Source organism: Carcharodon carcharias, chromosome 18 (genome assembly GCF_017639515.1).
Source record: "Carcharodon carcharias isolate sCarCar2 chromosome 18, sCarCar2.pri, whole genome shotgun sequence".
NCBI lineage: Eukaryota > Metazoa > Chordata > Chondrichthyes > Lamniformes > Lamnidae > Carcharodon > Carcharodon carcharias.
Genome location: NC_054484.1, coordinates 71,848,529 through 71,862,880, shown reverse-complemented (window position 1 = coordinate 71,862,880; position 14,352 = coordinate 71,848,529). Strand labels below are relative to the sequence as shown.

At 50.1% G+C, this 14,352-nt stretch overlaps 1 protein-coding gene across 2 annotated transcripts in view; it reads left to right on the top strand.

Moving 5' to 3' along the window:
• mao (monoamine oxidase) overlaps positions 1 to 14,352 on the top strand; it is a 384,518-nt gene that overhangs the window by 249,584 nt on the left and 120,582 nt on the right. The window lies entirely within an intron of this gene.

Below are 14,352 nucleotides of genomic sequence, written 5' to 3'. Positions count from 1 at the left end.
GTTATGTAATAAATATTTAATTAAATTTATATAAAAGAACCTCTTGAGGCTTGGTGGGTTTCCTTTCTGAATTCAGTGCTGAATCTCAAACATACCAATTGAAAACAAAAACAAAAACACCTGGAAAAACTTAGCAGGTCTGACAGCATCTGCGGAGAGGAATACAGTTAATGTTTCGAGTCCATATGACTCTTCAACAGAACTAAGGAACAATAGAAAAGAGGTGAAATATAAGCTGGTTTAAGGAGGGGGTGGGGGTGGTGAGACAAGTAGAGCTGGATAGAGGACCAGTGATAGGTGGAGATAACCAAAAGATGTCATAGACAAAAGGACAAAGAAGTGTTGAAGGTGGTGATATTAGCTAAGGAATGTGCTAATAGGTGACATTAAGGGGAGAAAGCAAGATGAACAAGGTACAGATATCCCTAGTGGGGGTGAGGTGGGGGGAAGGGATCGAAATAGGCTAAAAGGTAGAGATAAAACAATGGATGGAAATACTTTTAAAAATAATGGAAATAGGTGGGAAAAGAAAAATCTATATAAGTTATTGGAAAAAAGGGAGATCGGAAAGGGGGTGGGGATGGAGGAGAAAGTCCATGATCTAAAATTGTTGAACTCAATATTCAGTCCGGAAGGCTGTAAAGTGCCTAGTCAGAAGATGAGGTGCTGTTCCTCCAGTTTGCATTGGGCTTCACTGGAACATTGCAACAAGCCAAGGACAGACATGTGGGCATGAATGCAGGGTGGAGTGTTGAAATGGCAAGCGACAGGGAGGTCTGGGTCATGCTTGCGGACAGACGGAAGGTGTTCCACAAAGCGGTCACCCAGTCTGCGTTTGGTCTCTTCAATGTAGAGGAAACCGCATTGGGAGCAGCGAATGCAGTAGACTAAATTGAGGGAAGTGCAAGTGAAATGCTGCTTCACTTGAAAGGAGTGTTTGGCCCCTTGGACGGTGAGGAGAGGGGAAGTAAAAGGGCAGGTGTTGCACCTTCTGTGGTTGCATGGGAAGGTGCCGAGGGAGGGGGTTGAGGTGTAGGCGATGTTGGAGGAGTGGACCAGGGTGTCCCGGAGGGAACGATCCCTCATGGGAACAGCATTCCGCAGGGATCGTTCCCTCCGGGACACCCTGGTCCACTCCTCCATCGCCCCATACACATCAACCCCCTCCCAAGGCACCTTCCCATGCAACCGCAGAAGGTGCAACACCTGCCCCTTTACTTCCCCTCTCCTCACCGTCCAAGGGCCCAAACACTTCTTTCAAGTGAAGCAGCATTTCACTTGCACTTCCCTCAATTTAGTCTACTGCATTCGCTGCTCCCAATGCGGTTTCCTCCACATTGGAGACAAGTGGTTATGGTACTGGGTTTGTAACCCCAAGATCAAGAGTTCAAATCTCACAATGGCAAACTATGAAACAATGTAACTTCATCTGAAACAGATGGAAACGTGTTTGTACTCAAAAGAGTTACAAAGGAACTGACTGAAACTTTTGCTTGGCCTAAATAGCCAAGTGATTATGGTACTGGGTTTGTAACTCCAAGATCAAGAGTTCAAATCTCACAATGGCAAACTATGAAACAACGTAACTTCATTTGAAACAGATGGAAACGGGTTTGTACTCGAAAGAGTTACATTGGAGAGACCAAACGCAGACTGGGTGACTGCTTTGCGGAACACCGGTCTGTCCGCAAACATGACCCAGACCTCCCTGTCGCTTGCCATTTCAACACTCCACCCGGCTCTCATGCCCACATGTCCGTCCTTGGTTTGCTGCAATGCTCCAGTGAAGCTCAACGCAAACTGGAGGAACAGCACCTCATCTTCTGACTAGGCACTTTACAGCCTTCCGGACTGAATATTGAGTTCAATAATTTTAGATCATGAACTCTCTCCTCCATCCCCACCCCCTTTCCGATCCCCCTTTTTTCCAATAATTTATATAGATTTTTCTTTTCCCACCTATTTCCATTATTTTTAAATGTATTTCCATCCATTGTTTTATCTGTACCTTTTAGCCTATTTCAATCCCTTCCCCCCACCCCACCCCCACTAGGGCTATCTGTACCTTGTTCGTCTTGCTTTCTCCCCTTAATGTCACCTATTAGCACATTCCTTAGCTAATATCACCACCTTCAACACCTCTTTGTCCTTTTGTCTATGACATCTTTTGGTTATCTCCACCTATCACTGGTCCTCTATCCAGCTCTACTTGTCCCACCCCCCCAAACCAGCTTATATTTCACCTCTTTTCTATTGTTCCTTAGTTCTGTTGAAGAGTCATACGGACTCGAAACATTAACTATGTTCCTCTCTGCAGATGCTGTCAGACCTGCTGAGTTTTTCTAGGTATTTTTGTTTTTGTTTTGGATTTCCAGCATCCACAGTTTTTTTGCTTTTATACCAGTTGAAAATTTAGGTTATGACAGTTGTTTAAAGTTTCCCTCTGGGTTTTTAAATAACTCAGCCTTTACCAACTGCTATGTCACAACAAGAAGTAACGGAATTCATCACATTGCCTCAGCAACATATCATGCATCCACCAATGGATTAGCTGAGACATTTGCTCAAACCATGAAAGATGCTTTAAGATCAGCACAAGGACATTCCTCCATTCAATAGCGTCTGGACACATTTCTGCTGACATGCTGAAACATGCCACATGCTACGACTAAAGCATCTCCAGCATTCCTACTGATGGGTTGGTAACTGTACACTCGCTTCAATCTGCTGAGAGCAACAAAAACATGACAAGTTGTACCAGATCAACAGCACAACCAAGTGGAGAGAAGAGCACAAAGATCAAAGCCAAGAATTTTCTGTTCTGGACAAGAATTGTAGCTCATAATTATGCTACTAGAACTGAATGGGTTGCTGTAACGGCAATTGCTCAGACAGGACCTGTTTCCTATACAGTCCAAACTGCGAATGATCTCACCTGGTAGAGACATGTTGACCAACTGTTGCCAAGTCAAGCACCATTTAAGGATACACCTCTTACGGAAGAGCCATCTGCAAGTCAAGAAATGCCAGCTCCAGTCTCATCTCCTCTGTCAAGCTCGACTGAAGTTGAAGTCGTCTCACCTTCACCTGCGTTAGACACAACTTCAGGTTCTGCTACTAGTCCTAAATTGTCATCAGTCCCTGATGAACAATACTCTATAAAAGCACCAGAAGTCCATCGTAACCCACACCGGGAGAGAAGACCCCCTGAGCGTCTGAATTTATAAAGTCAGAGACTTTAGTGGGTTCAGTGGAAATAGAGGCAGTCTACCCTCTTTCCCTAGTCAGAAAATGTTTTGTTAAGCTGACATTTCCAATAAGAGGGGAGGAATATGTTATGCATTGAAAGCCCTGTTCAGCTTGCTGTACTTTGCAAGCCAGTGCATTATGGGATTGCAGAATCCATGTTGTTTTCTTAGTTCTTTTACTGCAGTAGAGTAAACGAGAGCTGCAATGTTCAAACACCTCCACACCTCCAGGAATAGATTCATCTTTAAAAAGTTATCGGCCGTACCAATATTAACACATAACAGATATTTTTCTTATTGTAACTATTTGTTTCATCCTGCAACCACTAAGATAATTGCACTATGTGGAGCCAATTATTGATGTTCAGTAGGTGGAATATAATTTCCTTCCATGATGGTTAAAGTGGAGTGATTTCTGTGATATGTGATTTCCATACATCTGAGTCAGACAATGACCATGCTTTTCATTGTGCAGCTAATGTTTTGAAATGTCTAACATTGTGAAAGCACTATTAAAAAAAACAAATTACTTAATTTCTTAATGTATAGCATGTGAGTGACTCCAATCACTTTATCCTTTATGTTCCCATATAAATATCCAAGGTGCTGCCATGATGCTTTCATCATGCCAGCCTTCATGACTCAGAGCATGGCTTATTGATCAGGGCTTTCATATGTTGTCGTAGCTGATGACTCCAGTAAGGTTTCTGGAGACGGAGAGAACAGATACAATGGGACCAGTGCCATTGCAAGAAGTGTCATACATTAGAACATAAGAATTCTCATTCTGTTTTGGGGCCCCTGAATAAATGGTGCAATCCTGCAATATGGACCAGGAACCAAAGAATCATTGGAGCACCATATAACAATGAAGCAAGGCTTGCTGCTTTGAAAGCTGAAATCAATTCATGAGCTGAAGGTGGACTGACCTTTCTCCCCTCAGTCTTAGGAGAGTTCACAGGTTTGAGAAGATGTGGACATCCAACAGCCAGAGTAAGGAGGCCACAACTAACACTTAAATATTTTGAACAAATAAGATTGTCTCATTAAATAAAGTCATATCACACCTGCCTTTTCTCTCCATAAACCCTCGTAAAGTCCCTCACCTTAAAGAATTTTGCCATTGCATCAGAAGATTAAAATTTACAATTCCCCTGACATCATCTGAACCCTAAGAATTCAAAAATGTATGCACTAATGAACTTAAAACCCAATGCACATGAGCTGCGGTAATTTCATGTAATAATGTATTCTCCAAAAGGTGATGAAAATCTAATCATCTTATCTAAAACTACATATCACTTTTTATCCTCTTATGCCAACTAACTTACTTGCTCCTTCTCTACTGCTCTTATGAGGTGTTCTCTTAGCAAGATGAGATTGAGTGAAGGGAACAATTGCTTTATATTCTTAGAAATCCATCCCTTCCATTGTCAGTAAATCTATCAGGAGTATTTTACTGCTCCAAACTTGCTTGGCATTGCAAGTGTGGGAGCCAGGAGGGAATTGCAGCAGGTTAATGAAGGATTTATATTGGTGGGTGTATTTCTGTTTCATTGCTAATCCCACCAAGAGAAAGAGAATTCAGGCATAATATTTTTTTATTACCTTTTGGAATACTGGTTTCTTCAAGTCTAATATAACCTGCTCTCTGGTTGGTCCCAGAATGTGCTGCTCCAAGAAACTATCTTGAAAGCATTCTATGAACTCCTCATCCGGGCTACTACTGCCAATCTGAATTTTCCAGTTTATATGTAGATTAAAGTCATCCACTATTATTGCTGTCCCTTTATCACAAACACCCAATATTCCTTCTTGTATACTTTGTCCTTCATTGTGGTTACTGTTATGGGGCCTGTAGACCACTCCTGCTGGTGACTTCTTTCCCCTGCTATTCCTCATCTCCACCCAAAATGATTCTACATCTTGATCTCTTGAACAAAGGTAATCTCTAACTGTTGCACAAATGTCATCCTTAATTAACAGTGCTATCCCTCTCCCTTTACCTAGCTTCTTATTCTTCTTGGAGGTCATATACCCCTCAATATTCAGGACCCAATCCTTGTCATCCTGCAGCCACATCTCTCTAATGGCTATCAGATCATATTTATTTGCTTCAATGTGCACTGTTGACTCATTTACTTTGTTATGACTGCTGTGTGCTTTCAGATACAGAGCCTTTAGTTTGGTCTTTTTGTTATCTTTGTGACGTCTAGTTTTGATTCTTTGTGCATGGTTAGGTTTTTTTCTCTCTGTCCCTTCCTGCTGTTCTCTGATCCTCACTTCCCATATTACTATTTCCACTCTTATCTTGTCTCTCTACTCCTCGATATACCACATCTTTCCACATTTGATCCCTCGCCCCCCACTATTTAGTTTAAAACCCTCTCTACTTCCCTAGTTATGTGGTTCACAAGAACACTGGTCCCATTACACAGCCCCCATAAACTGGAACCCATTTCTCCCACACCAGTCCTTAATTCACGTGTTCATCTCTCTAATTTTATGTACCCTGTGTAGTAATCCAGAGATTACAACCTTTGAGGTTCTGCTTTTCAACTTAGTACCTAACTCCTCATACGATCTATGCAGAACCCCTTTCCTAGTTCTACCAATGTCATTGGTACCTACATGGACCATGACAACTGGATCCTGCCCCTCCCACTGCAAGTTCCTCTCCAGCCCTGAGCAGATGTCCCAAGCCCTGGCACCAGGCAGGCAAGATAGCTGTCTGTGCTCTTGCTCTTTGGTGCAGAGAACGGTGTCAATCCCTCTCTGTATACTGTCCCCGACTACTACTACATTCCTTTTTGCTCCACCAACTTGAATGGCTTCCTGTATCACAGTGCCATGGTCATTTTGCTTATTCACCCTGCAGCCCCGCTCTCATCCAAACAAGCTGAGACCACATCAAACCTGTTGGACAATTGCAGAGGCTTACACTCCCACACTCCTGCTCTCTGGGTCCCTTTACCTGCCTCACTCTCACACACACAGTCATACCATCCTGGCCCTGGCCACTGACCAAATCAGAAGACCCTATCCTAAGTGGTGTGACTGCCACCTGGTACAAAGCATCCAAGTAACTTTCCCCCTCCCTGATGTGTTGCAGAATCTGCAGCTCAGTCTCCAGGTCAATGACTCTGAGCCAAAGTTCCTCAAGCCGCAAACACTTAGTGCAGATGTGTTTGCCCTGGATCACAATGTTACACAGGGGCTCCCATTTGCTGTAGCCTTGACACATCACCCATCCAGCTATCCTTAATGTATTTTAAATAATTACTCAATTGTATTATTCACTTATTTATGTTGCTTTTTCACATATTTTATTAAATTTACCACTAAGTTCTATACTATTTTAAACCCTAGGAATAGAATAGACCTTAACCACTCACCAGATGCTGATCAAACAGCTCCTTTCCCTGTAATAGCACAAGAACCAATTCCTACAGGGTGAGAAAGATAGAAAAAGGAAACAAACACCTCCTTCCCCTGCTTCTCTGAACTCTCCCTCTCACCAAACTCCAAGTCTGCACTCAAGGCAGAGTCGTCCCAGATTTGTACTCAGTGGAAAAGAACGTTTTACCCAACAGCCACAATAGCAGCTTTTCATGCGGCATCGTCCCAGTCCCACCTCATTAATAATATATTCCTGGTAAACATGCCGTTTCAATGGCGGGCCGGCTCTCGATCGCCCACCATACCATCACCTTGCTGCTTTACCACGCCTGCTGCCATAGTTAAAGTGCAGCCACGCGCACACCTCCCAGTGCTTCCAGCCCAGGGCTACTGCATGGAAGACTGCAGTTCCTCTCCCCGGTTTATTAATGCATCACTTGAGCGCCTTTTGGACACAGCGGAAGCCCATTGTGATGAACTCTACTCCTGTTCGACCGCAGGAGGGGCAGCAACATCCCTAATCCAGCATGGAAGATGATGGCAGCAGTGGTAGGTGCCAATGCCCTGCAAAAGTGGACAGCCACCTAGTGCCAAAAAAGGATGAATGATTTCCTCAAATCAAGCCCCGAAGGAACCTCTAAAGGGGAAGCTGAAGGCACCTCCATCGATGACCTGTCACAAAATGCCACAAAATGAATCCCAAACCCGGATGCTTTGAGTCCCGAATGATTGTTCGTGATCCACCCTGTTGAATGCCTTCCCCTGGTCAAGAGGCAGGAAGGCGCTCGACAGACTAGTCTTCTGGGAAAAGTGGATGACGTCCTGGACCAGATAGATATTATCAAAGATGGTACAGCCCAGCCTGTGTAGGACTGGTCAGGGTGGATCATGTGGTCATGTGGCATGGTGCCAAGGCAAGAAGACATTGCCCTGGCAAAGGTCTTGTAATCTGTGCTGAGGATGAGCGGTTCATCTGGTTCAGGCACCAGTTCGTAAGTAGGCGGAGATTCCCCTTCTTAGGCAGCAGAGCAATGACCGCTCTGCGCCACAAGAGGGGCATCTCCCCATTACTGATACTCTCTCTCAGGACCCTTGTGTAGTTGTTCCCTAGGATGTCCCAGAATGCCCTGAAGAACTCCATGGTCAGCCCGTCCAGCACCGGGGACTTGGCCCTGAAGAGACTGTCGAGGGTGCCAGTCATCTCCCCCAGGCTTATAGGGGAGCCAAGCTTTCCGGCGCCTTCCGGGCCGACCTGTGGCAGGTCCTGCCACAAAACTCTGTGAGCATCCTTGCTGGATGGATCTGGAGAGAACAGGGCAGTGTAATAATCTCGGGCAATGGCCCTGATGCCCTCCGGATCCTAGACGACAAGGGATCCGTCGTCAGCCAGCAGCATAAAGAGGGGCTATGCCTTTTTCCCAGGGAGTAGAAGAAGGGGGAGCCATGGTCCAGGTCCCAGAGGAACCGGATCCGCGACCTCACATACGCACCACGGGACCCGACAAGTTGCAGGTCCCGCAGCGCGCCCTTCTCCTCATCGTACACTAGCCGCAGGGCCGGGTCCGCATCGGGCTGACGGAGACGTGTCTCCAGATCCAACACCTCCTTCTCCAACTCCTCGATCCTGGATTTCTGCCTCTTTATCAACCCCCTCGTTTACTCCTGATAGATGACATGGTCGTGAGCCTTGCCCACCTCCCACCATAGCCTCAAGGAGGGGAAGCCTCCCTGCTTCCTTCTCCAGCTGGCCCAGAAACCACGGAACAAGTCCAGGAACTGGTCATCCTGCAGCAGCAGGTTGTTAAAGTGCCAATACGTGGACCCCGTCCGAGCGCAGAAGGAAAGGAGTTCCACCCACGCTAGACGGTGGACTGTGCACGGCATCTGCTGCACAGAAGCCGACAGAATGCAGGACACGAACGCTTTGGAACCGTAAAAGTGGTCGAGTCTGGACGTTCCGACTCCAGGTGACACAAAAGTTAAAACGCTGGAGTCAGGATAGAGATGTCACCAGACGTCCACCAAGTCGAAGGACCCGACCAGGTCCTACAACTTACACCTAGCGAGCGGTGCTGGGCATCGTGACTGTCCCGGGCTCCGAGGGTGCAGTTGAAATCCCCCCCCGAGGACGATGCACTCGCCCTTGTGACCCCCAAAATCTCTGGCTGAAAATGTGGGGCCAACAAAATAGCCACCCCGCCAGAATTGGAGGCCAGGTGACTCATGTAGATCCCCCCCCCGCCCGCCACTCCAGGAGCCACGCAGCTTTGTCTCCCGGAACGGTATGGGTTTCCTGCAGGAAGCAAACTGCATACTTCCCATCCCTGAGGACCGAGAAGCTCTGGAACCTGCGCTGTGCGTCCCTGCTGCTGTTAATGTTGAGGCTGGCTATGGTAGTCTTCATTGTTAGAAGTATGTGCTACCATCGCCTAATGCAAAGTACAAGAAGAGGACTATTTTAATCCTTCCTCTCCTTCATGAGCCCAGTGAGAAATGTGTGGAACCTCCTCTTCATGTTCCAGTCCGGCCCAGGAGCCTTGAGGGCCTTGCGGGCAGACTAGAAGACAAGAGGAAAAGAATGTCTCCGGCCCAGAGCCGACTGGACCCTATCTCGGTGACCACGATTACTCATTAAAAAATCCCGGAGCTCTCGTAAAGGGATGAGGGGAGATTCGGTGGGGGGCACCAGGGGATCCACCACCTCACCCGACAATGACTCTAAGTTTTCCCGGGTGCTCACCATCTTAAACCCACCCTCCTCCTGGTCGTCACCTTCAGCTTCCAATTCCTCCCCCCTATTGAATACGGGGGGCTGGTTCGGTGCTGCCAGTCGGCTCCACCTCCATCTCGATCCCACCCCCAGGATCAAGGGCAGAGGGGTCCTCTCTGGTCTCCTCTTGGGGATATGGGCCAAAGGGCGGCGGCGACTCAGAGCCCTGCTCCCTCAGCAGGCTCCAGGTCGCCCAGCGAGCCCAGGTAAAGCTCTGAACCTAGCATGGAGGCGCCCGGTGCTAAAGGTTGGGAGGGAGACGGGTGGCCACTGATGACCATGACCTAGCAGTCAGGGTTATGAATGGGCTGCTGCAGTCCCCTGGTGGGCCAGATTGCACTTCGGGGGACAAGGTGGGTCCGGATGGGTCACCACCACAAGGGCAATAATCTCACTGACCCCCGAGAGGCCCTGCTCAGGGGACTGCAAGGGAATGGGGGTTTGAGCTCCCCCCAGAGGGCAGAGCGAGGACTTACGGGGTGGAGACGCCGACACCACTGCACTGGGGGAGGGGACACATCCGACTTCGCGAGTCGCAAGGCCCTCCCCCTCCGAGGGTGGCGTCTCTTCCTGGGTAGGCTGGGGGCTGGGGACACCACCAACTGTGAAGATCCCACTGCCTAGTCCAACCTCACTGGGCGCTCCCCCCTCTGGGCAGGTCCATGCATTTTAATAGGACCACCGGCTTGGGGGTCACGGGCCCCACCGCTGCCGGACCTGGGAACTCGCGCGGGGCGATGACGGGCCCAGGACATGGCGCTGAGGCGCACATGGGCCCAGGAGCTCACACGGACATGTCGCTGGGGCCGGATGATGTTTGTACCCCTGAGCTGGCGTTTTCAGGGGTCTGGGGTTCAGGTGGGTTTGGTGGGTCTGGGGGTGCTGCCTCCAGGTGGCGGGTTTTCCTCCGCGCCTTTTTATGTGCAGGGGCTCTCCACACACCTCACCGGCAGCCAAGCTGGCAGTGGCTGCTGGCGGCACCTCCCCTTGCAGGGAGGAAGATGGAGTGGTGGTGGGGGGAGGAGCGGCAGTGCCACCTGCGGCCGCCTGGATGGTACAGGTGGCCTTGGAGGTGGGGCAGTTCTTCCTCATGTGCCCCACTCCCTTGCAGGAATGGCACCTCACGTCATCCGATGACCAAAAAATGCAGTGGGTGGCATCAAAACCCCCCTCGGTCCACTCCTCCTGGGCCAGGCGTACAAAAACCTGGAGCAGGAAGGAGTACACGTGACGGAGTCTGGCCTCTTTCAGGCCGAGCGGGATCGGTGCCTCCCCAGGTGGCCGAGGTGGGGGAGGAGGTGCCCATCAGGGACGGAGGGCGGGATCGTTGATAATATTAGCCCCCTGGGCGGTGGCCTCCAGAGGGCTCATTGCCAGGAATGTCCCGCCCACTGTGAGCCCCTTTTCGAGGGCACCACCCGCTCGGCCTTTAGAAAGAACGTGGTCTTCCCGTACATTTTCGAGGCTGTGACTACGGCTGAGGGGACGACAACCCCGGCCAGGGCCTTTACACAGGGCCTCAATGGTCATTGTGCGATGGGTGTGGCACTTCACCCCAAGCTGACATGTCAGCAATTTAAATGTGACGGGGCTGCAGGAGATGCAGGGGCTGAACCAGCTCCCACATAGGTGGCCCAGGTGGGAGAGTGCTGGGGAGTGCTACACCCACCCCAGTATAGGCAAAATGCACACAACAAACAGAGAAAAAGGGAGTGGGAATAGGGGAGAGCGAAGGGCTTGGGGGGAAGGGAGAAACAGAGAGGACAAAGGTGGGGGGCTTCTTGAGGTGGGGGGGGGTGGGTTGTTCAATGTTCTGCTGTGGGGGAGGAGCCGTCTTCACCTGGGCAGCTAGCACCGCCCAGACACAGTTCAGGAACGATGGTAAATGCCTGTAGATGCAGCTGGCTCTGAGCAGTGCTAGCTAACCCAGGCAAGGCAAGGAAGGGCAGAGTAGGGTACAGGTCTTCTTCCTCAAAGTTCAGTCTTTCACACCCTCCCTCCTTGGATGTTCTATTCCTCCCCCTGTAGACAACCATTCTTTTCTCCCCCAGGCACCCACCTCTTGCAATAAAAGTCCGCCCCTTCCAGCTGGAGTCGGGTTCTCCCCTCTCTGGCTATCCCCAAACTCCCACTCCCAGGGTCTTCTGGCCTTGCTAGCCCTTACAAGATCCCACCCTGCAGTAGCAGGTTGTAATAGCAGCGGCAGCAGCAATCTTGTTGGCAGCAGTCATCTTGCTCTATTTGAGGACTAGAAAGAAATCCCACAGCTGCAGGAACAGCCACAGGAAATCCCACAGCTGCAGGAACAGCCACAGGAAATCCCGCAGCTGCAGGAACAGCCACAGGAAATCCCGCAGCAGCATGGACAGCCACAGGAAATCCCGCAGCTGCAGGAACAGCCACAGGAAATCCCGCAGCTGCAGGAACAGCCACAGGAAATCCCGCAGCAGAGGGACAGCCACAGGAAATCCCGCAGCAGCAGGGACAGGCACAGGAAATCCCGCAGCAGCAGGGACAGCCACAGGAAATCCCGCAGCAGCAGGGACAGCCACAGGAAATCCCACAGCAGCAGGGACAGCCACAGGAAATCCCGCAGCTGCAGGAACAGCCACAGGAAATCCCGCAGCAGCATGGACAGCCACAGGAAATCCCGCAGCTGCAGGAACAGCCACAGGAAATCCCGCAGCTGCAGGAACAGCCACAGGAAATCCCGCAGCAGAGGGACAGCCACAGGAAATCCCGCAGCAGCAGGGACAGGCACAGGAAATCCCGCAGCAGCAGGGACAGGCACAGGAAATCCCGCAGCAGCAGGGACAGCCACAGGAAATCCCGCAGCAGCAGGGACAGGCACAGGAAATCCCGCAGCAGAGGGACAGCCACAGGAAATCCCGCAGCAGCAGGGACAGCCACAGGAAATCCCACAGCAGCAGGGACAGCCACAGGAAATCCCGCAGCAGCAGGGACAGCCACAGGAAATCCCGCAGCAGCAGGGACAGCCACAGGAAATCCCGCAGCAGCAGGGACAGCCACAGGAAATCCCGCAGCAGCAGCGACAGCCACAGCCAGCACCCAGCTCAACCCACAGCAACAGTATACAGCTGAGCAGTAACGAGCTACAGCTGAGACCAATCAGGAAGCACAGCCTGGGCACAGGTGTTAATCACTTGTACATAATGTTCACTATTGCAAATAAACTCCCAAGAATGTCTCCCTGCCTATGGCCCCTTTTTCTGATGAGCAGTGTTTGTGTCACTCAGATGTGAAACCTTGGTTCCTGCCCAAGATGAAGGCAGCTGCCTCAGTCCAGGGCGTCTTCCCTGTGCTTTGTGCAGCCTTCAGATCAAAGTCATGGTTCGGCCTCAATGGTGTTAGTCATTTCTGCCAGAATATTGTGGGCAAGCGGCACAGAGCTCTAGCATCCTCTCTGTGGGCTGTCGGAACCTTTTTAAGGTGGGGCTGGCCCCCATCTCTTCAGCATCTGTGACCAGTGATGCTGTGCTCCTGAAGGGCTCTGTTGCTGAAGGAGGACAAAGGATCAGGTGCATTTAAAGTTTCACAAATGCAACTGCATGATATGACCCTGATCACAAAGTGCATGTGAGCTGCGGTAGGCCAGACAAGAGGTAGACATTCACAGAGGCAATGCGAAGATCTATGGAGTGCCTTCACTGCATGTCATTACCATCCTCCTGGAATCCAATGACTATTGGGGCCTCTGCTGCATCTCCATGACAGGAGCCTTATCATAGAGGGTATGTGCGCAGCCATCAGCCAGACTGGAGTCAAACATTCACAGATGCAATGTAAGGACCAATGGTGTCTCCTCATTGTATGTCACCATTATCCTGCACAAATCTAGCTGCTGTGAGGGCCTCCCTAATCTGGCTAGTGTGATGACCTCATCGCCATCATCCTCACCTTTGAGGACCTGCTCAACTTCATCCCTGTCGACATCCTCCTCATCAGAGACCACCAGCTCCTCCATCTCCGCCTCAGCCAGCTCCCTTCCCCATTGCAGCACCTGGTTGTAAAGGGTGCAACAGGCGACGACAATCCATGACACCCTCTATGAGCTTTTTTCCAGGGCTCCACCAGACCAGTCCGGTCCAGGTACTGGAACCTCATTTTCATTACCTCGATAGTCTGCTTCTCCAAGTTGCAAGTTACAGCGTGAGCCTCGTTATACCTTCGCTGTCATCAGTCACGTCCTCTGCGGGTAGCCCTTGTTCCCGAGGAGCCATCCCTGTAGCCTCTGTGGACCCTGGATGATGTCAGGGATCTGAGACCTACAGAGAATGTAGGAGTCATGGACACCCCCTGGGAAACATGTGTAGACCTGCAGGATGTGTTTGTGGTGGTCCAACTGAACATTTAGCGAATTAAAGACCTTGTGGTTGACATAGTTGACTGCTTGTTGAGATGGAGACCTGAGCACCACGAGAGTGCAGTCGATGGCACCCTGCGCTTGTGGGAAACTGAGATCTTGGCAAATCCAATTGCTCTTGCATCCTGGCTTTCCTGGTCATGACCGAAATGCACAAAGTTGTGTGCCTTCGCGAAGATGGTGTCCATGGCCTCATGGATGCATTTGTGGTTGGCGGCTAATGATATCCCACAGAACTCACCTGTGGAACCCTGAACGGAGCCACTGGCATAATAATTGAGCGTTGCTGTTACTTTCACAGCCATGGGCAGTGGATGCTCTCCATGTCATCGTGGCACCAAATCCTGCAGCAGCTAGCAGATGTGACCGACCAGTTCCCCAGACATGCGCAGTCATGGTTGACATTGGTTCTTGGTCATCTGCAGGAATGAAAGGCGGCAGCTATAGACCCTGGATCTAGCTAGATGCCGACCAGCAATGTGTGTCTGTGGTCTTCAGCAGCGTGTGCGGGAGTCCCAACCATCCCTTCTTCCTAACGGTGCTGCTCCTCC